Source organism: Nerophis lumbriciformis, linkage group LG09 (genome assembly GCF_033978685.3).
Source record: "Nerophis lumbriciformis linkage group LG09, RoL_Nlum_v2.1, whole genome shotgun sequence".
Classification (NCBI taxonomy): Eukaryota; Metazoa; Chordata; class Actinopteri; order Syngnathiformes; family Syngnathidae; genus Nerophis; species Nerophis lumbriciformis.
In genome coordinates this window covers 43,388,882-43,415,540 of record NC_084556.2, presented here as the reverse complement: position 1 = coordinate 43,415,540, position 26,659 = coordinate 43,388,882, and the positions used below count along the sequence as shown (strand labels likewise).

At 40.1% G+C, this 26,659-nt stretch overlaps 1 protein-coding gene across 4 annotated transcripts in view; it reads left to right on the top strand.

Moving 5' to 3' along the window:
• The first annotated feature begins 1,050 nt into the window (after positions 1-1,050).
• Positions 1,051-26,659, top strand: part of camkk1a (calcium/calmodulin-dependent protein kinase kinase 1, alpha a) — a 179,688-nt gene continuing 154,079 nt past the window's right edge. For all 4 annotated transcript variants that reach the window (XR_009815477.1, XR_009815478.2, XM_061963124.1 and 1 more), the window contains exon 1: positions 1,051-1,472. The gene's annotated coding sequence lies outside the window, so the exon portion shown is untranslated. The remainder of the gene's footprint in view (positions 1,473-26,659) is intronic.

The following is a 26,659-nucleotide window of genomic DNA, read 5'->3' as shown; positions in this document are numbered from 1 at the left end:
GACCTCTGTAATTGCAAACAAAGGCTTCTGCACTAAATATTAACACTGATGTTCTCATGTGTGCAAATACTTATGAACCCCAGTAACATACAAATATATCATAAAAAAATCATACAGTGTAATTTCCGGATTTTTTTTTAGTCTATGTCTCTAAAAGTGGAAATACATCTATGATGAACATTTCAGACCTCTCCTAAATTTTTAAGTAGGAGAACTTGCAAAATTGCAGGGTGTGCAAATACTTAAATATGTATATATTTATATATATGTATGTGTGTCAATATGTGTATATCAATTTATATATATATATACAGTGAAGAAAATAAGTATTTGAACACCCTGCTATTTTGCAAGTTCTCCCACTTAGAAATCATGGGGGGGTCTGAAATTGTCATGGTAGGTGCAAGTCCACTGTATGAGAGATAACCTAAAAAGAAAAAATCCAGAAATCACAATCTATGATGTTTCAACAATTTATTTGTGTGATAAAGCTGTGGCCAACATATGTAATAACAAGTGTGTGTAAGAAATTGAGATGCGCCCCCTTTGGTCAAATTAAGTTTAAAACAATAAATAAATATGTATATAGAGACATAATGTAATAACCTGATGTCAATAATGAAGATTAAAAACCAATTACAAACAAAAAAACAAGATAACTAAAAGCTGACCTTTTTTATATTTGCATAGTATGTATATATTAATGTTGTAAATGCAAATCTTTATATACCTAGAAAGGGTGGTCCTAAAGAGGCAGGCATTTTTTTTGGAGGTCTCAAGAAGGTAAAAAAATACAAGAGTGTGTGCGTGTGTGTGTGCGTGCGCGTGTGTGTGCGTGTGTGTTCAATGAAGTGAAGTCATTCTGCTGACATCAGCTGCTGAAATTATTGCTGATAACTCAATGACGTCACCAACATAAAATCATAACTGATTCCCACTGATTATATATTTTCAACTGTGAAATACTGCAGTGGAAATATGGTCGGCAGGGGCGCTTCTTGTTGAACACAATTGTACACAAATAAATGCGAAACAAATGTAAGTATTCGTTTTAACAGCATAAATGTTCAGCGTGTGAATACATGGGATTGTTTGACGCCAATATGACACAATGGCGCAGTGACGCGGCAGGAACATGGCGGATCATAGGACCAAGGGGATATATATTTAATAAAGTTTATGAGGGTGCGCGCAGCAGTCAGTGAGAGACAAGCAGAAAATGTTTGCATGACGAAGCAAACAAAGACAGATTTATCGATCCGACCATCGAGATGTTTACACATTAAATACGTGTTTGCTTTGACGTGTTCCGGGCGAACAAGACGTGAGAATATGGAACACATTTCCCCCGAGCAGGTCTTGGATCACATCTAGCGGGTCTACAGCACATCTACATGACATCAGCAGGAATCTAAGCGGAACATTTTTAGTGCCTCTTTCACACCGGAAGAGGAGCTTCGGCGCTCATTTGGGTGAGTACAACTTTTATTGTTATCTTATTAAACATGCCTTCCTCCATGTGTACGCACGTGCGTGCGCCTGTTGAAAATGATGGGACAAATGAAAAATGTAAAGAAGGCCGCGCCCGTCGTTGCTGTCATGTATTGTAGTATTATATCGTAGTACAGTAGCGTGTTGTGCTAGTACTTGACTGAAAGATTCACAACGACAGACAATGTTTTGGACGGCAGCCACTTTCCACACTTGTTTGTTTGCAAATATAAACTGTACATATGTATATATGCCCGGTACATATGTATGTCCTGTACACAGAGCCGGCCCAAGGCATAAGCGTACTAAGCGCTTGCTTAGGGCCCCGCGGCCACTAGGCGGCCCCCAAAAGCAATTAACAAAAAAATTCTCATTTTTTATTTTTTGTATGTACGAGTCTGACTGATGATTTCTAAATCATCAAAGATATATTATTGTACAAAAACACAATTTTAGGTCAACAGATTGCTGCTGCTGATCTAGGCCTAGTGATTCTTCCTGCCTCTCTTTAAATGTAAAGCTGCCTCTGCTGCACCTGTGACGTTTGCCGCCTGCTATGGCGTCAGTGCGTCACATTAGTGCCAAAAATCCGAGCGCATAAAAACTGTTATCGCGCGCTGATTCTCCACTTCATGCGCGCGCGCGACACCCTTTTGCGCGCGCGTGGTGCCTTTTTGCGCGCGCGCCGTCTCGGTCTGTGCGCTGGCATGTTTCGTTTTGGCACTTCTTTCTGATTGGTCAGGCGAAAAATGCTCAGAGCAAATCAGAAGTATAGCAGGGCGGGTCATTGTCAATATGTATCAAGATTGTTATAGGCGCAAAGTTTTCACTTCTTCTTGAACATTTGTTTTCTAATTTATGGAATTTCTTTTGATTCAGCCATAAAATTAATGAAATAATCTTTGAATTTTGTTTTTAAAATGTTAAAAATAGCCTTTTAATAATGTATTTTGAAACAGTTTAAAATAATCAGAGAACTGACTAACACTGACCCTACACAACTATGTTGCACAATTAAGTCTTTTTTTTTTTATAGCGAAAGAGGTAATTTCAACAGGTACAGCATCCTATGTCATATCCAGGGGCACCGAAAAGGGGGGGGGTAAAGGAGACGGATTCTAGGGGCCCATGATGGAGGGGGGCCCAGAGAGGCCCCTAATGATGATGAAATTATAATACAGAAAAAATAATGACACTGTGTTGGGGGCCCTGTAAAGATTTTTTACATGGGGCCCAAAATCCCTAGCGGCGCCCCTGTTCATATCTACATGTAATAAGATTTGTAACAAGGCAAACCGTTTGAAAATTGGTCGAAAATCGAGCAAGTTATGGTAATTTAATTAGTACATGTACCATTGACATCAATGTAATGATTGAGGCTAGATGTCCGAGGTAAGATGGCTACAACGTTGCTACGCTGGAGAATCATTGGTCATATGAAAAATGCTCAGTGCCAATCAGAAAGGAGGGGCCGTCTAAGCATACCCGCCCCCAAAGTGCCAAAAAGAAACATGACAGCGCGAGGAGAGATGCCAGGAGTACACAGAGAGCGCACAGACCGAGACGGCGCGCGCGCAGAAAGGCACCGCGCGCGCGCGCAAAAGGGTGTCGCGCGCGCGCACGAAGTGGAGAATCAGCGCGCGATAACAGTTTTTATGCGTTCGGATTTTTGGCACTAATGTGACGCCATATCTTTCCTCTCAGATTCAGACAGGACTGAGCAGGTGATCAGAGGACCACTGTCTATTAAGGAGAACTTTTCATTCCCCAAACGGCATGATGGCCGAAGTTTTCATTATCATTATACCTACAGACAGCTAGTCAATGGGGAAAAAGTCAAGCGTAGCTGGCTGACTTATTCAAGAAGTAAAGATGCAGTCTATTGCTTTTGCTGCAAATTATTTTCCAAAAAGTCCTTAAAACTGGCAGCCGAGGGACAGCGGGATTGGGTCAACATAGGTGCACTGCTGAAACAGCATGAAAACAGTGAAGATCATTGTAGCAACATGGTGAAATGGAAGGAATTTGCCTTGCGTCTTTCAAAGGGGAAAACTATTGATGAATTTAACTTCAGTAGACTGCGCTGTCTTTGTACAAAGTAAACTTAAATATGAACAATTAACTAAAAATATAAACTAGTAATTAAAGACTAATATGTACAAGACTGATGAGACAAGATGACACTTTTACTGTAAATACAAAGCTTTATCACTTGGACTGTTCAACCCCAGGCCACTCTTGTAGCTGAATGTTTTCTACATTTTAAGATTAGGAACCATATGTGGCACTCTGGACTTCATTCGTTCATTCATTGGTATTATTTATGTTCTTAACTGGGCCACCCCCATATCTTTATAAATGACATGTCATTTGTAAAGACATGGCAGGCTGACAATAGGATAATGTAAACAACACTGCCAGAGCGGCAATGAGTTTATAGTAGGTGTGTGAATGATCAACAATCAATATTATTGGCAGAAATAGAGGGCCCCAAAATCAAATTTTGCTTAGGGCCCCATGGAGGCTTGGGCCGGCACTGCCTGTACATATGTCTTATCTATATTTACAGTTTATATGTATACAACATACAGTATACTGCAGTGACAGTAACCTGCCTTAAATGCTTGCCATACACACACACACACTCACACACACACACACACACACACACACACACACACACACACGCACATTCACACACGCACATGCACACACACAGGCTCATTCTCACACATTATTTTATTTCTCACCTTCTTGAGACCTGAGAAAAATGCCTACCTTTTTAGGACCACCCTTTCTAGATATATAAAGATTTGTATCTACACCATTAAAGGCCTACTGAAACCCACTACTACCGACCACGCAGTCTGATAGTTTATATATCAATGATGAAATCTTAACATTGCAACACATGCCAATACGGCCGGGTTAGCTTACTAAAGTGCAATTTTAAATTTCGAGCGTAATATCCTGCTGAAAACGTCTCGGTATGATGACGCCTGCGCGTGACGTCACGGATTGTGGAGGACATTTTGGGACAGCATGGTGGCCAGCTATTAAGTCGTCTGTTTTCATCGCAAAATTCCACATTATTCTGGACATCTGTGTTGGTGAATCTTTTGCAATTTGCAATGGAGACAGCAAAGAAGAAAGTGTGAATTGTGAATTAGATTTATTAACGCTTTTCTCTAGTGACTCAAAGCGCTTTACATAGTGAAACCCAATATTTAAGTTACATTTAAACCAGTGTGGGTGGCACTGGGAGCAGGTGGGTAAAGTGTCTTGCCCAAGGACACAACGGCAGTGACTAGAATGGCGGAAGCGGGGATCGAACCTGGAACCCTCAAGGTGCTGGCACGGCCACTCTACCAACCGAGCTATACCGCCCCAAAGCTGTAGGTGGGAAGCGGTGTATTGCGGCAGGTGTTGTGCCGGATAACGCACCCCCGCCGTAGAATGCTCCCCCTGACTGTTGTGCCGGATAACACAGCCGGTGTTTCATTGTTTACATTCCCGAAAGATGACAGTCAAGCTTTACCATTGGCCTGTGGAGAACTGGGACAACAGAGACTCTTACCAGGATGACTTTGAGTTGGATACGCAGATACGGTACCGTGAGTACGCAGGCAGCTGCGGCTTCCAAACATGTGATCGCTTGCCCGTACGTGCGTGCCGCTATGTGCATGTCACATACGTAACTTTGGGGACTTTGGGGAAATATATGTGCTGTATGAACTTTGGGGAGGTGAACGGTACTTTGGGCTGTGGGATTGAGTGTGTTGTGCAGGTTTTTGAGTTGTATTGGCGGGTTATATGGACGGGAGTGGGGAGGTGTTTGTTATGTGGGATTAATTTGTGGCATATTAAATATAAGCCTGGTTGTGTTGTGGCTAATAGAGTATATATATGTCTTTTGTTTATTTACTGTTTTAGTCATTCCCAGCTGAATATCAGGTCCCACCCGCCTCTCACAGCATCTTCCCTATCTGAATCGCTCCCACTGCACTCTAGTCCTTCACTCTCACTTTCCTCATCCACGAATCTTTCATCCTCGCTCAAATTAATGAGGAAATCGTTGCTTTCTCGGTCCGAATCGCTCTCGCTGCTGGTGGCCATGATTGTAAACAATGTGCGGATGTGAGGAGCTCCACAACCTGTGACGGCACACGCATATCGTCTGCTACTTCCGGTACACACAAGGCTTTTTTATCAGCGACCAAAAGTTGCGAACTTTATCGTCGATGTTCTCTACTAAATCCTTTCAGCAAACATATGGCAATATCGCGAAATGATCAAGTATGACACATAGAATGGACCTGCTATCCCCGTTTAAATAAGAAAATCGCATTTCAGTAGGCCTTTAATAATATTTACAAACTACGCAAATATAAAAAATGGTAAGCTTTTAATATAGTTTTTTAATATTTTGTTTGTAATTGGTTTTTAATCTTCATTATTTACTTCAAGTTATTACAGATTGTCTCTATTTACATTTTTTTTTTTTTTTAATACATTTTGGCCAAAGGGGGCACATTTCGATTTCTTACACACACGTGTTATTACATATGTTGGCCAGAGAGGGAGCACTTCAAATGTTTACACACACTTGTAATTTCATATGTTGACCATAGGGGGAGCACTTTTAAAACCGACACACAGTCAATTTGAAAAATCCCTCCTTTTTGTGACCACCCTAATTTTGATAGATTTCACCACCAGGGGTGCACATGAGACATTCTCTATTAGATGCAATGGTTTTCCGTATTAGGACCATGATTTATGTCCTCACTTGTTCACCGGTCCTCATATGGAAGGTACTTTTCCTTGTTGATGTCTCAAGAAGGGTAGAAATGCAAGAACACACACACACACACACACCGCTGACATGCTGCACTGTAAGGTGCAGGTAAGTTAGTAAACATCCATTATTTCCGTGTGTATAAGCTATAATAATAATATGAAATAAAAGTGGAAGTGATGACTGAATCACATCATCAATATGAAATACGAACTGTTTAGTTTTGTTCATTGGTGAAAAAGGTTGGAATTGTGAAACTTTGAAAAATGTCCCATTCATTTCAATGGGAATTGCTGGAAAAGGCGGAATTAAGAAAAAACCCAAAAACAAATAGCTTGAAGGTCCTGAATGAGCTAACTTGGTTGCTGTTGGAACTGTTTGAATGGGTGGAGAAATGTTGGAGTATGAACCATTTTTAACTGAGACATGGTATTACGGAATTCCTGGTATTTCGGGAAAACCGGGAATTTTTACAATTTCAAAAACCATCTTAGTTTTTTACCTGACTCAGAGGAATGTTTTGACAGTGGAACGGTTTAAATGTGTTGAAGGAGTAATCGAAAGAAAAAAAGGCGGAAATAGGGCTTGGAAAACCGGGAATTCCTTGATTTTTTTTAACTTGATGAGTGGAATGATTTGAAGGTGGAATGGTTTGAATGGTTGAAAAATGTGAGAATTGTGAAAGTTTTAAAAATGCCCCCTTTAATGTGGAAGAGAAAAATTCCCCAGAAAATGGGAATTCTGGGAACTTCAGGATTTTTTTGAGAATTTTTGATGGCGAGCACACGTGTAATAGTTAATTAAATAATAATAATAATATAATATAACAGTATATATTATATACTGTGTATATAATATGTAAGTATTACATATATGTTATATTTTATATTGCTACTATGGTACAATTTTAGTCTACTTTATACCTTTTGTTTTCGCCCTATTTTTCTTCCCTTGTGTGCATCCTTTGTAACTGCGCTACTGTGTGGAACAATTTCCCTTGTGGATCATTAAAGTTTGTCTAAGTCTAAGTCCTGAATGGGCTGAACATTTTGATTAAAATTGGTTAAAATTGAATGAAAAATGTGGAAGGAGTAGGGCATCAAAAAAGGTTACGGAATAATAAGATTAGGCAGTAATAATAATAATAAATAGATGCATTTTTGTGTAGAATTGCATAAGTGTTATGAACACAATGTTATTAATATGGTACACAAACATCATTGTAGCGTCAGCGTGGCGACCATCAAACTAATTTTCATTGAGGGCCAAATCGCAGTTATGGTTGCCCTCAGAGGGCCGTTTTTCACAGTGAATAATATATTAATCTAAATGAATATATATACATTATATTGCCAAAAGTATTTGGCCATCCATCCAAATGATCAGAATCAGGTGTCCTAATCACTTGGCCAGGCCACAGGTGTGTAAAATCAAGCAGTTAGGCATGGAAAGAATGGGTCGCTCCCAGGAGCTCAGTCATTTCCAGCGTGGAACTGTCATAGGATGCCACCTTTGCAACAAATCCTGTCGTGAAATTTTCTGGCTCCTAAATATTCCAAAGTCAACTGTCGGCTTTATTAGAAGAACATGGAAGAGTTTGGGAACAACAGCAACTCAGCCACAAAGTGGTAGGCCACGTAAACTGACAGAGAGGGATCAGCGAATGCTGAAGCGCATAGTGCAAAGAGGTCGCCGACTTTCTGCACAGTCAGTTGCTGCAGAGCTCCAAACTTCATGTGACCTTCCAAATAGCCCACGTACAGTACGCAGAGAGCTTCATGGAATGGGTTTCCATGGCCAAGCAGCTGCATCTAAGCAATACATCACCAAGTCCAATGCAAAGCGTCGAATGGAGTGGTGTAAAGCACGTTGTCACTAGACTCTAGAGCAGTGGAGACACATTCTCTGGAGTGATGAATCACGCTTTTCCATCTGGCAATCTGATGGACGAGTCTGGGTTTGGAGGTTGCCAGGAGAACGGTACATCTCGGACTGCATTGTGCCAAGTGTGAAATTTGGTGGAGGAGGAATTATGGTGTGGGGTTGTTTTTCAGTAGTTGGGCTTGGCCCCTTAGTTCCAGTGAAAGGAATTTTGAATGCTCCAGGATACCAAAACATTTTGGACAATTCCATGCTCCCAACCTTGTGGGAACAGTTTGGAGTGGGCCCCTTCCTCTTCCAACATGACTGTGCACCAGTGCACAAAGCAAGGTCCATAAAGACATGAATGACAGAGTCTGGTGTGGATGAACTTGACTGGCCTGCAAATAGTCCTGACCTGAACCCGATAGAACACCTTTGGGATGAATCAGAATGAAGACTGAGAACCAGGCCTTCTCGACCAACATCAGTGTGTGACCTCACCAATGCGCTTTTGGAAGAATGGTCGAAAATTCCTATGAACACATTCCGCAACCTTGTGGACAGCCTTCCCAGAAGAGTTGAAGCTGTAATAGCTGCAAATGGTGGACCGACATCATATTGAACCCTACGGGTTAGGAATGGGATGGCACTTCAAGTTCATATGTGAGTCAAGGCAGGTGGCCAAATACTTTTGGCAGTATAGTGTACGTATGACTTCTGGTTGCAAGTTGACTGACGCTTGTTCATTAAATGACACCAGCAAGCCTGAAACCTAAATGTTTCACTCACTACGTATCCATGCACTAAATAAGTCTGAATTCTCAAATAGTTTTTTTTGTATTTTCACACCTACATGTGAAGTCCAAGTCTCCATGCACACTCTTTAATGCGACTATTGGTCATGCGTCATGTACCCCCAGTACACCAGGGGGCGCTTCTTTCATTTTAGCACTGATAAATGAATACCTTTTTTCGTTTTACCTACGACGTCACCTCACATAGCCATCTACGGATCCTCACAACTTTGTTTTAAGTGATGTCCGCTGTAATATTGGCACAGATTACACATGTTAAGTCTCTAATGGCTATGCTGATGTTAAATAGCAGACAATATCAATACACCACTGCCTCTAAAGCCCCCCTTCTAAGGGACATAAGTATTTTCACGCCCCCCCCTCCTGAAGTAAATTATTTTGGATTGCCCTATGAACATGACCAAGAATGTATCTCGGCGGATGCAAGTCCAAAGCAAAGAAAGACTGGCGGAAGAGTTTTTTCTAAAGCACTTTTCGGACAAAGAATCATGGAAACACAACTTTGAAATGTCTCTGAGTTCTTTCAAAAGATGATTGAGAATATAAAATGTATAAAATGTTTTAGTACGACTTTGGTATACTACAAAGCCGCACAGCTTGATGGGTTGTCAGTGCATTACGGCTACTGTCGTTAGACATGCTGTGCTTCAACATACAGCGTTATTGTGCTGTGTGTAAAAGGACCCCAAAATGGCACTGTTTTGTTTCAACCCATTATGCAAAACCAACTTTTCTTACCTATTGGTACTTTTGTGTATTTGTAATCTGCATAAATCCCAAACATTTGCCGCGTCCGCCATTGTTGCTTGAGCCGTAGTCCATAAACTCCTTCTTTTTCTCTCTCCTCTTGTTGTGACGCTTTTATCATCCACTGTTACCATTTCAATAAAGTAGCATAGAGTTCTAACTTATATCTGTCAGTAGACCCGCTATGAAAACGCTAAAAACCACCGGTCCAACAATGATGACGGGGAGAAGATGCTGTCAAAGTGGAGCCATGTAAATAAGACATTCTGAAGAGAGGATCATAAAGCGGCTTGAAGATGGTCTGTAAAACATCATCTGTGCAACATTTTGGCCAAAGAACCACCTTTACATGTTATGTAGACCACAAGGACGTGTTTTAAATGTAGAAAAAAACCCACAATATGACCCCTTTAATACGCCTTATAATCCGGTAGGCCTTTTGTATGAAAATAGATCTGAATAGACTCACTCATCGGCAGCGCGCCTTATAATCTGATGCGCCCTATCAGGCGAACCAGGCAGCCACCAATTTGGGGCGCCAAATTAAAAATAATAATAATGATGATAATAATAATAAAAATAAATAATAAAAAGGAAGTGTTTGCGTTAATCGCCCGTTAGAAAAATGTGTGCCGTTATTGAAATTTATAGTTAATGCGTTATTATAGCGTTAGCTTTGACAGCCCTAATTTTGATGTATAATTACAGTATGTCATATATACTCATCATATTAACACAAAGCAGAGTCATGGCACAAGTGCATTGCGGGTCATGATGGCGGTGTATGGTGAAAAAAAAAGATGCTACATGCTACTACGTCCGTACCTAGGAAAATGGATAATTTCAACATTGGCGGTAATTTATAAAAACTGAGAAGGGCTGAAGAAAAATGGCACCGAAAAGGAAATCATATACTGCAGATTACAAGCTGGACGTAGTCAAATATGCAGCAGAGAACGGCAATCGAGCAGCAGAAAGAAAAGACATACCAGAGGCGACACCAGGGAGGAAGGTTTCATCGGATTTAGCGATTGGGAGTGACAGATTGTTTGGTAAACGTATAGCATGTTCTATGTGTTATAGTTTTTTGAATGACTCTTGCCATGATGTGTTGCGTTAACATACCAGGCACGTTCTCAGTTGGTTATTTGTGCGTCATATGGTGTATACTTATTCAGCCTGTTGTTCACTATTCTTTATTTATTTTAAATTGCCTTTCAAATGTCTATTCTTGGTGTTGGATTTTATCAAATAAATGTCTCCCAAAAATGCGACTAATACTCCTGTGCGACGTATATATGTTTTTTTCCTTCTTTATTGTGCATTTTCGGCCGGTGCGACGTATACTCCGGAGCGACTTATAGTCCGAAAAATACGGTATGTCTGTGAATCTATTAAAGCTGCCCCCATTGATCGTACTGACTGACTCACCTGGGTCGTCAAATGGTCTCGAGCCAGCCTTGCGCCCTATGGTTAAAAAATATGATACATGTCTTTTTTTTATGTCAAAAATAAAAAGAACAATTACATTTAGTAAGAGAAGATAAAGTACTGGACTTTATTGACGCATATTATTTCCAGGATTTGGCGGGCCAAATAAAATGATGCTGTGGGCCAGATCTGTGTGATTGTGATCTAAATGAAAAAAAGAAATTCTTCATTATTTAAACATAAACTTATGTTCACCATGTATTTTCCACTTTATATATCCTCTATCGTTACGCTCCAAAAGTGCACTTAAAGTTTTTGATAGGAAACTAGCTTTGATCATTATTCATAAAATAAAAGATAGTATTTGTCTTTATTAGTCATAAATGATGACATTCTGACTTTTTATGTCTTGTGAAATACTGTATGTGTTGATCTTTGAACACGTTTAAGGTAGTGTTGAGCGTAGGGCTGGGCGATAAATCGAATATACTTGATATATCGCGGGTTTGTCTGTGTGCGATATAGAAAATGACTATATCATGATATTCGAGTATACGTTCTCACGCAGTTGCTTTTAGCTGCGGGCATTACACTATAGGCTCTTCTCACTCTTTCTTGCCTCTGCTTCTCACAGAGAGATAAAACAAGCGCATCTTCTTAGATACGTCACATACGTGCAACGTCATACGCCCTCGCGGAGCAGACAGGTAGCGAAATGGCTAACGTTAGCTGTGATGCTAGCAGTGCGGTGCGAGTGGTAATACGAGGGAAAGAAGGTGCCAACCTGGTAACAAATGAAGGAAGAATAATTAATTCCCAAGAAAAACAGCACGGGGTCCATCGTCTGGCGGTGGTTTGGCTTCAAGCGGGAATATGTTGAACAGACAACCGTAATATGTCAAGTATGCAGCTAAAGCGTTGCCACAAAAAGTAGCATTACTGCTAATGTGTAGCATCATTTGAAAAGTCACTCGCTAGAGAATGAAGAGTGCTTGAAACTCCGCATTTTTTTATTTTTTATTTTTTTTAATCTTATTATTTATTTGTGTGTGGCGTCGCGTGGGTCTCACTTCCTGTTGGATGGGGTCCGTGCCCGTGTGGCCCGACCTTGCGCTGTGGGGTCTCTGTTGGTGACTTGGTGTGGTGGCGGCGCAGCCCCCGTGTCTGGTCTGGATGCTGTGTCTCGGTTGTTTGGGCGGTGGTGTGTTTGTGCGGGTTTGGGTTGGGGTGGGGGGCCTTTTGGTTGGGGGGGTTGTTGGTGTCTCTTGTTTGCGTGTTGGCGTTCGGGCTGACCGGCGGGCTGGCGCCGGCTGGTCTCCGTGGCCCTGGTGGCGTGTGGTTGCTGGTCGCAGTTTTTTTTTGATCGCTTTGATTTGATTGGCTGGTGCTGGCTGTCTGGGGTTATTGCGGCTGCTGTTTCTGCTGCCGTTTGTTTGTGGTGTGGGCGCCCGTGGCTGCTGGGTCTGGTGCAGGGGTGTGGCTGATGTTGTGACTGGTGGCAGCGCGCGCGCGTGATGGCTGTCGGGGCTGACGAACTGTGTATATGTATGTATATGTGTGTGTATGTATGTATGTTTATATATGTGTATGTGTACATATGTGTATGTATATGTGTACATATGTGTATGTATATGTATATATGTGTATGTGTGGGTATGTATACGTGTATGTGTGTATGTGTATGTATATATGTATGTATGTATGTATGTATATTTCTGGGGGTACGCTCTGGGCCTGCCTGTCAGACGGGGGTCGACGCCTCAGGCTACTGCATCCGAACTGCGTGTCTGGAGCTCCTGGGTCCCGCTGTCCATCCCTTCCGGGTGCCCGTCTTGGTTGGGGCCTGTTGGGCCTAGTCCCTGCGTCTATTGTGGTAGCTTGGTGCTGCAAGGTATTCCGAGGTGCTGCGAGTCGGCCAGTTGCTGGGGTAGTGACCTTGTTTGTCAGCATGTCTGTGATCTTCTTTTAATTCTTTTTTTTTTAATTAATTAATTAATTTATTTATTTATTTATTTATTTTTTAATATATTTTATTAATATTATTTTTTAATTTTCCCCTCCCTCAGGGGGGGGGGCTCGGCGGGGCGGTTGCTGGTTGTTCCATCTCCATCGTTGGGGTCCCTGCGGGTGGGGTGGGTGGTTCCCGTGGCCCTGTGCCTGGGTGGTCCTGCGGCGGCCGGTTTGGGTGGGGTGGCCGGGGGCTGGCCTCGCCGCGCTCTCCGGGGGTGGGGGGTGGGCTCGTGGGGGCCCGGTTGCCGGTGGGGCGGGGGCGGTCTTCCCGTCCGGTTGCGGGGAGTCTCTGGGTCCCTCGGGCGGGGCGTCTCGCCTTTCTGCCCGTGTGGGGTGTGGTCTCTCGCTGGCTTGGGGTCTGGCTGTCCCCTGCTTTTCTCGTGCCCTGTCCTCTGTCGGGTGCGTCTGTCTGCGGCCTGCTGCTGGCCCTTGTGGGCGGTACGGTGGGTCGGGCTCTGGGGTTCCTGTCGCTGGCCGGCTTGGCTGCGTGGGGGCGGTGGTCCCTGGTTCCCTGGGCACCACGCCTCCTGTTTGTGGGTTGGGCTCTCGGGGGTGATGGGGCCGTGCTCTGGCTCCCACGCACTCTGGGAGTCGAATGTATTGTACATGCAAATTCACATATGCTCACATACGTACATAGGTACCTACGCTCCCACATACATACACAAATACAGTACATATTTACCTACCTAATGTTCGTACATCCACACGCACATTCAATATACAAACATACACATACACATACTGTACATATACATTCACTGTACAAACACATATACACATTCTGTACATATACATTCATTGTACAAACACATATACACATTCTGTACATATACAAGTACATATGCATACTTACACTCATGCACATAATCACGTTTCATCAAACATATATTAACGTTGTTGCCCTAGGGTAAACTGGGTGTAACACATGGCACACTGACAAAGCTTAACCTATTGTGACTATAACAATCTACAAGGTTAATGTAGGTTGCTTCTCTTTCTCCCCCTCCATTTTTCTGCATTCTTTCGTATCTCAAGTTATCATTACGTATATGTATTGTTGCATTTAAACAACTGTATTGTTGATAATAAAGGTAAATTATTGGTATTGTTCATTATCAATAGCGCTATTTCTATTGGTATTTGTATTGATCCATTTGTAGTGTAATAATGCTCATTGTCATTTCTGTATTATTTTTTATTTTTCGCTAACTGCTTATTTGCTATTACTTTTACCATCATATTTGTACATGTCATATTTGCTGATGTTGCTCTATTGTTGTTGTTGTTGTTGTTTGCTGCTGTTGTTTTTGTCTCTCTGTCTAATCCCCCTCTTGTCCCCACAATTTCCCCCTCTGTCTTCTTTTTTTTTCTCTTTCTATCCCCTCCTGCTCCGGCCCGGCTGCACTAAATGATAATATAAATACATTTAATAAAGTCAAATACAAATAAGGCAACAAGAGAAGTATCCTACACTTCTCTTTTGTAAAGTAAATCTGAACAGCCGACATGGGCATCTACATCAACTATATGATTTGCCTGAGAAGCTGGACAGGACAAAAAAAAAAAAAAAAAAAAAAAAAAAAAAGAAACTCCGCATGTCAACATCTCCGGCCGGTGCCACACCAACAAAATGCCCAAGCAACCATTTCCACATCAACATCGTATGAAAAAAATTGTCAAGAACAGAAGGAGATAATGTCTGCAGTAACCGAGCCACCACATAGCGAAGGACATACACTATTTGATTTCCTATTATGCAGCTCATTTTTATTTGACAGTTATTGAAATATCTTGTGTGACATCATGCACAAAAGTGCACTTTATTTGTTTTAAACTATTGTAGTGGCGTTCTGTACAAAAAGTGCACTTTCATTTAGTATTGTTTTGATATGTCATCTTAGTGACATCATGCACAAAAGTGCACAAAGCTTGTTTTAAAATGTCTCTGACAATCTTGCACTTTTTTTTTTTGAAATTACATGAATATTTGTGCCACTGTTTAATAAACACAGTTTTGGTAAATTAACTTAGTTGTGATTTCCCTCTCTGCATGAAAGTTTAAAATGAGCATATATTAATGCAGTATAAACAATAATGTTTTAACGTAGACACATAAAATCATCATACTGGCGTGATTATATGCATCAAGTGTTAATTCAAGGCTAAGGCAAAATATCGAGGTATCGTGACAAAATATCGAGGTATCGTGACATGGCCTAAAAATATCGAGATATTAATAAACGGCCATTTCGCCCAGCCCTAGTTGGGCGTTCATTATTTGCAGATGATGGAGCTTTATGGAAACGTGGTAGAAATGTTTGTCACAACACAAATACAATTCAAGAGGCAGTAAGTGTGGTGGAAAAATGGGCTTATCGGTGTGGTTTTCAGTGGGGAAGACAAAAACAATAGTGTTCAGTTGGATAAGGAGAGTCCTTGCTTCCATTGCATTGTTAGGCCAAATAATAGAACAAGTAAACTAATTAAAAATTTGGGGTATGTGGATAGACACTAGGCTAACATGGAAAGCACATGCTGCCAGCATTGTTTCCAAGTGTAAAACAATGAAGAAGACACTTATCAGAAATACAGAACACAGTTGGAGCGGGAAGAACTGTAAGAGGGAGCACAATAATAGTAAGGAATCATATCATGCATTAGATTAGGACACACCAGATTGAATAAAACATTATTCAATCTGGTAAACCAAGTAAACAAATACCCAACAGGATTATGTGACAGCTGCAATGAGGAAGAGCCATTGGAACACGCAATCATTCATTGAGGGAAATATAGTAGAGAAATGAGAAAACAAAGAGGGGAAGTTAGAAGACATGGACAGATGGAGGTTACTCTCAAAGGGGTGTACTAAACGATAACCAGAACATTTTAGTGAAGTTTCTTGACCTACTCAGTGGCCTAGTGGTTAGAGTGTCCGCCCTGAGATCAGTAGGTTGTGAGTTCAAACCCCGGCCGAGTCATACCAAAGACTATAAAAATGGGACCCATTACCTCCCTGCTTGGCACTCAGCATCAAGGGTTGGACTTGGGCGTTAAATCAGCAAAAATGATTCCCTCACCTCCCAGGGGGTGAACAAGGGACACATTTCACCACACCCAGTGTGTGTGTGACAATCATTGGTACTTTAACTTTAACTTTAACTTGAAGAGGCAGGTATATGGAATATAATTTAATATGGGAAGGGATATATGGTATGTATGTAGTATGTGAGGGAGGGAGAAGGGAAATAACTCTTGTTCACACTCTAATACAGTAGGTAAATGGCAAATAAGTTATACTTGTATAGTGCTTTTCTATCTTTTTAAGGAACTTAAAGCGCTTTGACACTATTTCCACATTCACCCATTCACACACACATTCACACACTGATGGCGGGAGCTGCCATGCAAGGCGCTAACCAGGACCCATCAGGAGCAAGGGTGAAGTGTCTTGCTCAAGGACACAATGGACGTGACTAGGATGGTAGAAGGTGGGGATTGAACCAGAAATCTTCAGGTTGCTGGCACAGCCACTCTGCCAACCGCGCCACGCCGTCCCCTAGGTGGCGTAATTGTAAGCGCCTCTAAGTGGCGCTTGTGAATTAAGACTCATACGCTACATCTTCTCAGCCAGGGTGTTGACTGGTTTATTGGTAGTCTTTGCTAGTTGTTGTTTGTTTTCTTTTAAGTGTTTCAACTAAATGTATTTTCTGCCAACCTCCTTTTTGCATCGCACTGCATTTTGGTGAACACACATTTGGACTTCAGTTTTGAGGTAATGCTACAAACTACATTAACAGAATGTGACAAGTTGAGTCTTTTCGTCCCCCTCAGTAGGTTCACCCTGATATGAATGCAGAAAAATCCATCTTCTTTTCCACTCAACCATTCGACATGTGCAACTATTGTAAGAAGCTTATTAACAGATTTGTTTGTTTTATTTGCCATGTGTAGAGTTGTTGAAACTGCAACATCTTCTCTGTCTGCTGTGCTGCGTATGTGCAATAACAAGTAACTCTAAAATAAATGTTCTATTGCCTGAAAAAACATTTTATTACATTTTAAATCTGCTGAGAATGTTCAGTACCTTTAATTTTGACTGACAGTGGTTTAATGTTTGCTTTCTGTGTATGAAATATTTTACTTTCTTTACAACCAAGCTGTTATCTGTTATTGCGCTGCCAGTGCCTGCTGAGTCAGCCCTGACGTCATCATTTTTTATATGCAACATTCCCCCAATTTTCTGACCTCATCATTCCTCACATCCAATCTAGGGAATCAGCTAACTGCAGGCCTTTAAATGGATTGCAAGTTACTCACATTATTGATGTAGAAACGAACACATTAAAACAATATTGTATTTTTGTTAATGGGGAAGAATATGGGCTTTATTCCTTCAAATCACCTTGTATAAATACAAACCCCGTTTCCATATGAGTTGGTAAATTGTTTTAAATGTAAATATAAATGGAATACAATGATTTGCAAATCCTTTTCAACCCATATTCAATTGAATGCACTACAAAGACAAGATATTTGATGTTCAAACTCATAAACTTTATTTTTTTTTTTGCAAATAATAATTAACTTAGAATTTCATGGCTGCAGCATGTGTCAAAGTAGTTGGGAAAGGCATGTTCACCACTGTGTTACATCACCTTTTCTTTTAACAACACTCAGTAAACGTTTGGGAACTGAGGAGACACATTTTTTAAGTTTCTCAGGTGCAATTCTTTCCCATTCTTGCTTGATGTACAGCTTATGTTGTTCAACAGTCCGTTGTGGTATTTTAGGCTTCATAATGCGCCACACATTTTCAATGGGAGACAGGTCTGGACTACAGGCAGGCCAGTCTAGTACCCGCACTCTTTTACTATGAAGCCACGTTGATGTAACATGTGGCTTGGCATTGTCTTGCTGAAATAAGCAGGGGCGTCCATGGTAACGTTGCTTGGATGGCAACATATGTTGCTCCAAAACCTGTATGTACATTTCAGCATTAATGGCGCCTTCACAGATGTGTAAGTTACCCATGTCTTGGGCACTAATACACCCCCATACCATCACAGATGCTGGCTTTTCAACTTTGTGCCTATAACAATCCGGATGGTTCTTTTCCTCTTTGGGCCGGCGGACACGACGTCCACAGTTTCCAAAAACAATTTGAAATGTGGACTTGTCGGACCACAGAACACTTTTCCACTTTGTATCAGTCCATCTTAGATGAGCTCAGGCCCAGCGAAGCCGACAGCGTTTCTGGGTGTTGTTGATAAACGGTTTTCGCCTTGCATAGGAGAGTTTTAACTTGCACTTACAGATGTAGTGACCAACTGTAGTTACTGACAGTGGGTTTCTGAAGTGTTCCTGAGCCCATGTGGTGATATCCTTTACACACTGATGTCGCTTGTTGATGCACTACAGCCTGAGGGATCGAAGGTCACGGGCTTAGCTGCTTATGCGCAGTGATTTCTCCAGATTCTCTGAACCCTTTGATGATATTATGGACTGTAGATGGCGAAATCCCTGAATTCCTTGCAATAGCTGGTTGAGAAAGGTTTTTTTGAACTGTTCAACAATTTGCTCATGCATTTGTTGACAAAGTGGTGACCCTCGCCCCATCCTTGTTTGTGAATGACTGAGCATTTCATGGAATCTACTTTTATACCCAATCATGGCACCCACCTGTTCCCAATTGCCTGTTCACCTGTGGGATGTTCCAAATAAGTGTTTGATGAGCATTCCTCAACTTTATCAGTATTTATTGCCAGCTTTCCCAAATTCTTTGTCACGTGTTGCTGGCATCAAATTCTAAAGTTAATGATTATTTGCAAAAAAAAAAAGTTTATCAATTTGAACATCAAATATGTTGTCTTTGTAGCATATTCTACTGAATATGGGTTGAAAATGATTTGCAAATCATTGTATTCCGTTTATATTTACATCTAGCACAATTTCCCAACTCATATGGAAACGGGGTTTGTATTTAAAAATTTAATTAGTAAAGCATAGTCTTGAATGTTATTCAGTAAAAGAGCAAACTAAAAAAATAGTTGAGACGTTTTAAATGTCCTAAAATTTAGGGCTGTCAAATGGTTACAATTTCTAATCAGATTAATCACAATTGTCAGATAATTAATCGTGATTAATCACCATTTGCAAGAATGTCTGAAATATGACAATTTTTAATGTGCTGTGCTAAAAAAATTACGAAATTATTAAATGACAAAATACAATTGTATCTATTTAACACAATATATGTTAATTAAAATGAATGTTTGAAACTTGCTGAAAGTAAAAAAAAACTGAACCAAAGAAATTTAACAAAAACATTACTGGCTATCTTAGTGCTTTAACAGAGCATACAGTATATTTTAGGGCTGTCAAACACTTATTGTTTTTTTTAAATGAGATTAATCACAATTTGGAATTTGGATTAATCATAAACACAGATGATTACTTGATTGCATGACTAAAAATGTGCTTTAGAAAAGACCCCTATATTTATACACAAATGCAATTTTATTGTCAGAATGTCATCCATGAACATTTTTCACTTTTTACATTTTACTTGAATATTTATTTTCACACAACTTGGTAACAGTTTTATCTAAAGTTCTGTCACGGTGTATTTTGGAGTGACATTTTCCAGCGAGCACACCATTGGGAGTCTCCTCACTCATTTTTGTGCTGACGTATGCATTTATTTGATCGTTGACCGTATAAGGTGAAAAACCTTGTAAATAAATAGCATGTGTGTTCATGTTTTCATTATTACTGTGATATTTATTTTTGTGATTAATCTCATGAGTTAATTTGTTAATCTCGATTAATTTCACAATCACTAATCATGTGAAATAAAAGTTGTTCGTCAATCCGAGTAATTAGTTTGGCGTACAAGCTTGTCACATGCACACGCAGGGAGCTCGTGCACACTGCACCAAACACAAACAGCCCCAGACAAGCAGCTAAAAGTTTGCATTGTTGTTGTTATGATAGAATACACATTAAATGATAGCTAACGTTACATAGCGCTATTGTTAGCTAACAACACACAAAGCTAATGTATCTACGTACGAGTGTAGTCATGTCATCACGTACTAAGTTTTATTATTAGACATTTAACACGTGTTCCTACATGAACGCACACAAGTACAGATAATTCCAGGGTTTCCCGCAGCGCTTTGTTGTTAAGGCGGCCGCCTTAACAACTAAAGTCTTAACAAAAGTCTTAACAAGCTGCTCCGCTTAGTTCTGCCTCTGTCAGTACATTTCTGCAGCACCCAACATTGTCCCACCCACAGAACCATCTGATTGGTTACACGCAGAGCGGTAACAGCCAATCAGCAGTGCGTATTCAGAGCGCATGTAACAGCCAATCAGCAGTGCGTATTCAGAGCGCATGTAGTCAGTGCTCACGACACAGACAGAGAAGAGAGACGGTGCGGGTGAGCAGATAGGTGTTTTGCAGGTAAGCATAAGGCAGCAAACTCTCTCCAAATTATAGTAAACAACTCCCAGTCAACTACTAATAATATCACTATGAGCCCGTTGACGTTCTGGAAACATAAGCGGCAGCTCAGCTCGCTCGCAGTCCTTAAGGTGAAGGCTAATTAGCTTTTAGCGTAACATTAGCTCACTGTGCAGTGTGTGTGCGTGCGTGCGTGCGTGTGCGCCCCACATTAAACGGACAGCAAAGCCCTGTCTGTCTGAGACAAAGACAAGCATTATTGACCTACAGTTAATAACTAAGTTATTTCACTTTACCTTTTTCTGTGTTGTGATTGAGCTGGTTGAGGCAGCAAAAAAGGACATTATGTTAAAAGAAAAGTTTCCTGAAGCTGTCTCTGATAGTTGATATAATAATGTAACTGCATCATAAAGCCTACATGAACTCCATAGTGTTCAGGGATGAATAGTTTCTCCTATTGCTATTATACTATTTTTTTCAGCTATAGTTACAATAATCATTAGTAATGTAGCAGCCTAGTTTTGAATGGCAGGGTCCCTGCTATCACATGTTGATAAAAATATAACATTTACATGATAAAAACCAACTACAGGCTTCCCAAATGCTGTAATAAATTAAGCATTGTCAATTTGTGGACTTTGTAGTTTGTTTTCCCGGAATGCAAAGGAAAGTTGGCGCGGGCAAGGCGTGAATGTGAGTACATATTTTATTTTAACACTATAACTACAAAAAAAGAAGCAAACAAAAGGCGCGCACAACGGCGGAGAACAAACTTGACTAATGAAACCAAAAGACTAGCACAAAGGCAATTAACTATGAACAATAAACAAAAACACTTACTGTGGCATGAAAAACGTGCATGAAACAATGGCTTGGCATGACCGGTGGCAGAGGTAGAAAGGATAGATAGATATGATAAGATAATGTCACCAGGACGAACAACAGAAACAAACAGGCTTAAATAGCAGTGACATGATCAGTGAAAACAGGTGCGTGACTCAAAACGTGAAACAGGTGCGTGACATGACAGGTGAAAACTAATGGGTTGCTATGGTGACAAAACAAACAAAAGTGCACAAAGAGTCCAAAAACAAAACCGAACATGACTAAAACAAAACATGATCACACAGACATGACAAGCATGATGAGTTGAACATATGTTGAATATGTGGCCCCACTTTTAACTCTTTTTTTCAAACGCTTTTTGCAAACGCTTACTTACAGTAAGTCATTCATTTGACTTTGTAAGTAATTATTTTAGTATCTCAGGTAACTAGGACTGTTTTGTTTTTACTTTACGGAAAAAATATCGAGATATATATCGTATATCGCCATTCAGCAAATGGAGCGGAAAACACAACCAAAAGTTGTAGGCTTCTTCACGCGACGAAGCCGGCCTACGTCGCCATAGTCTGTAGTCTATTGTCCCCCCAGGCTGTGGTGGCAGCGACGAGGTGGAGACGTGATGGCGACAGGCCGAGTTACACCGATCCTTACACCCACCCAGACCCCTTCCCCGGTCCCCTCCCCCTGGAGAGTCACCACCTTAACAAACAAAGTTTCTGGGGGAAACACTGAATTCGTATCGAATTGATTCAGTCCATCTGGAGATATCACCGTCATCGTGAGAATTGTATCGCACATGGTATCATATCGTGTGGTACTCAGCCCTACTTGTTTCTTTGTAGCAGTAGCAGTCTTTGTAACAAGCAAAGCAGACAATTTGTCCTTCTGTCACTATTATACTATCTTTACATTTCTGTTGCAAACTGCAGATGACACCCTAAGCTCAGTGACCACTTTCCTCTGAGAACTTCCTGCTTGTAGGCTGTGATGGTGATCGATTGTTTGTGTTTGCAGCAATTATGTGAAAAATATGAAAGGATGCTTAAATATTATTTGCAACCTTTGTTATTCATTAATGGATCATACGCCTTTGTCAATTGTACTGTTCACTTTCTTGTTAGACAACAGGAAGTTGTAAATACAAAGTCGTGAAACATTCAACGGTTGGACATTTTAGAGAAGGTCAATTAAGGTCACCTGTAAGAATTATATTACATTTTAGATTCTTCCTGAAATGTCACCTGAAAGATAATATAACTTTTCTGAGATGTGCGTGTAAATGACAAGGAGTTTTCAGATTAAATTACATTACCTTACATCACATCACATGACATTACATCACATACCTTAATATTGGTGAATATATGATCATTCCAGTCTCAACTATACAGTATTCTATACAGTGGCAGAACAACTCAAAGCCGGGCCGGGGGCGTGCCCCATGACGGAACCCCCTAAATCCAAATAATAAAGCTCATCCTAACATCATTTTACAACATGCCCATGCCTCTATGGGTTTACCATCAACAAGCTTTAAACAGGGCTTGAAAAGTTGGCCAGCCAGCCACTTTTGCTGAAATTTGCATTTTCAAATTTTTTCCGACATGTATTATTTTTCTCGCTTTTGCCACAGTATAAAAAAACTTTCACAGGATGTGGAAAAGTTATTAAAGGGGATCTAAACTGAAATTTTTAAAATGTTGCCTATCATTCACAATTCGTATGTAAGACATAACACTTTTATTTTTTTTATGAATTCTGAGTCATAAACAGAGGTGGGTAGAGTAGCCAGAAATTGTACTCAAGTAAGAGTACTGTTACTTTAGAGATTTATTACTCAAGTAAAAGTAAGGAGTAGTCACCCAAATATTTACTTGAGTAAAAGTAAAAAGTATGTTGTAAAAAAACTACTCAAGTACTGAGTAACTGATGAGTAACATACACACACATATCATATATATATATATATATATATATATATATATATATATATATATATATATATATACACACACACACACACATATATACATATATATATATATACACACACACATATATATATATATATATATATATATATATATATATATATATATATTTATATATATACATACATTGATATATACAATATATAATTTATATATATTTTTTTGCCGTTTTTGTTTACATGTTAATAGTGTTTTAATGAATATACATGCATGTTTAACACATATAGATTCCTTTCTTTCATGAAGACAAGAATATAAGTTGGTGTATTACCTGATTCTGATGACTTGCATTGATTGTAATCAGACAGTAGTGATGACAAACGTCCACGTTTTCAAATGGAGGAGAAAAAAAGTTCCTCCTTTCTGTCTAATACCACATGAAAGTGGTTGGTTTTTGGCATCTTATATGTCCAGCTTCCATATTCGTTTTTATACACTTTACAAGAAATACATTGGCGGCAAACTCCGTAGCTTGCTAGCTTGTTTGCGCAGGCTTTCGGAGACTCTTATTTTGAAAGCGCAGGCGCGATGGAGCGGCACTTTTATTGTGAAGACAGGAACTGTGCAGTCAGTCTTTAGGCTTTTGACGGGGTGTACGGTTGAAATAAAAAATGGTCTTTTTTCCTTCACACTTTTGATTGATTGATTGGAACTTGTATTAGTAGATTGCACAGTACAGTACATATTCCGTACAATTGACCACTAAATGGTAACACCCCAATAAGTTTTTCAACTTGTTTAAGTCAGGTCATGTGACCCCTGGCTCTGTTTGATTGGTCCAACGTCACCAGTGACTGCATCTGATTGGTGGAACGGAGTGAACGTCACCAGTGACTGTATTTGTTGAAACGCAGGCACTATGGAGGTCTGTCTGACAGACCAAAACAAACAAAGCGTGCATTAACAGATCGATAAAAATTAGTAGCGAGTAGCGAGCTGAATGTAGATAAAAGTAGCGGAGTAAAAGTAGCGTTTCTTCTCTATAAATATACTCAAGTAAAAGTATGTTGCATTAAAACTACTCTTAGAAGTACAATTTATCCCAAAAGTTACTCAAGTAGATGTAACGGAGTAAATGTAGCGCGTTACTACCCACCTCTGGTCATAAATAAATGTTAGCCAAATAATTACTTGATCAATAAAATATACACAAAAGTATTATTTTTAAATGTTAGTATATCTCTTTAAAACATGCTGTGAAAATGCATATCATCTGAAAATAGTATTTCAATCGCCACACACTGGAGGATACATTTTTAATTAGGACACCATTTAAAAAATGTTTTTAAAGGTTTTATGAAGTAATGAATGAACATCATACTAGGAATGCAAATGATGCTTGTGTTTGGAAATGGATGACTGATTTAAACATTTAAAAAAAAGACACATGACGCATTGGTTGGTTTTGAGGCAGAATCGATTGCTTCAACCTTACTTCACCAAAAGTGAGTCTTGCTTTTAAACAGCACATTTTTTGACACTGAATTTTTCAGCACTGTTTTTTTTTTTTACACCGAATTTTTATACACTGAATTTTTTTTCAATTAAATTAGAAAATTTAGTTGACAAAATTCAAACGCAAAAGCTTTCACACTAAAGACGCATTTTAACCTTACATACGTCGGGTTCATCTCCATGAGGACCAACAAAATATGTTTCCAGGTTTTGTAATTTGGCTTTTCTATTTGCTTCTCTGCTTTTTTCTACTATAAATAATTCCACTCATGTTAGCTTCGAGTAAATGCTCACAGTTCGTCTCACCACCGTCTCTCTGTTTACAAGTGACTGATAAGTCTTGTGGTGAACGGTTGATGACGATTTTACCCAAAATACACTTGGTCTCCAAGTGTTTTCTGGGTAAATATTGACAATATCGTCATCGGCGATCCACTGCTAAATTATTTGCATGTTGTTAGGTGAAAAGTGAGAGTGAAATAAAGCCAGTTGTACCTGCACAACATTTCATTCAGTATTTTACACTACACCATTCTGAGCTCCGACCGGCTCCGTCTCGCCCCCCTAACTCCCTATAACTCCGCCCCTGACTCTATACTTTTTGGTCGATGTCATCCTTATTGTATCCAGAGTGTGTCCAAACACCTAACATCATTTATTTTGGGTACAAAATCAAATCAAACTTTATTTGTAAAGCACTTGTCATACATATACAATGTAGCACAACATCCAAGGTACAAGTTGCTCACGTATTACTGTTGGCTCATGTTTCAGTTTCCCTTCATGATGCTTCTTTGTAGCAGGCTCGGACATTGTTACGTGGCTGCTGGGTTTCCTCGGCCTTCACGCTTTGCGACACCCGGCTTCCTGTTGTGTAACCACACAATGACTACTGTATTTTAAATAAATGGTGTATTAGTTAGGAGGAAATTACAAAGGGGGCTAAATCGAAATAATTGACAAGGCAGTTTTCTGTCGGTTAAAAGCTTTGAATGTTGGTTTTGATTATTTATTGAAAAATCACCCAGCCTAATTACAACCCTGACCCACAAAATAAAACGTTGTTTGTCTACCTGCACAACCCGCACCTTTTACCCCTACTGGTTTTATTCGTAACCACTCATATTGTCCTTTTTAAAGGACTAGAAATGTAATCTTCATGGAAGGATTGCACAAACTAGCACATTTTAGTAACTGGTTAGCCACACACACACGCTCACGCACACACACACACATACACACACGCACATTCTTGTATTTGTTACCTACATACTATGCAAATATAAAAAAGGTAAGCTTTTAGTGAATTTTCTTTTTGTAATCGGTTTTTAATCTTATTTACTTCGATATTACAGTATGTCTCTATAAACACCCATCCATCCATTTTCTACTGCTTGTCCCTTTTGGGGTCACGGGGGGTGCTGGAGCCTATCTCAGCAGCATTCGGGCGGAAGGCGGGGACAAGTCGCCATCTCATCACACGGCCAACACAGATAGACAGACAACATTCACACTCACATTCACACACTAGTGCCAATTTAGTGTTGCCAATCAACCTATCCCCAGGTGCATGGTTTTGGAGGTGGGAGGAAGCCGGAGTACCCGCAGGGAACCCACGCAGTCACGGGGAGAACATACAAACTCCACACAGAAAGATCCCGAGCCCGGGATTGAACTCAGGACTACTCAGGACCTTCGTATTGTGAGGCACATGCATTAACCCCCTGTTCCACCGTCTCTA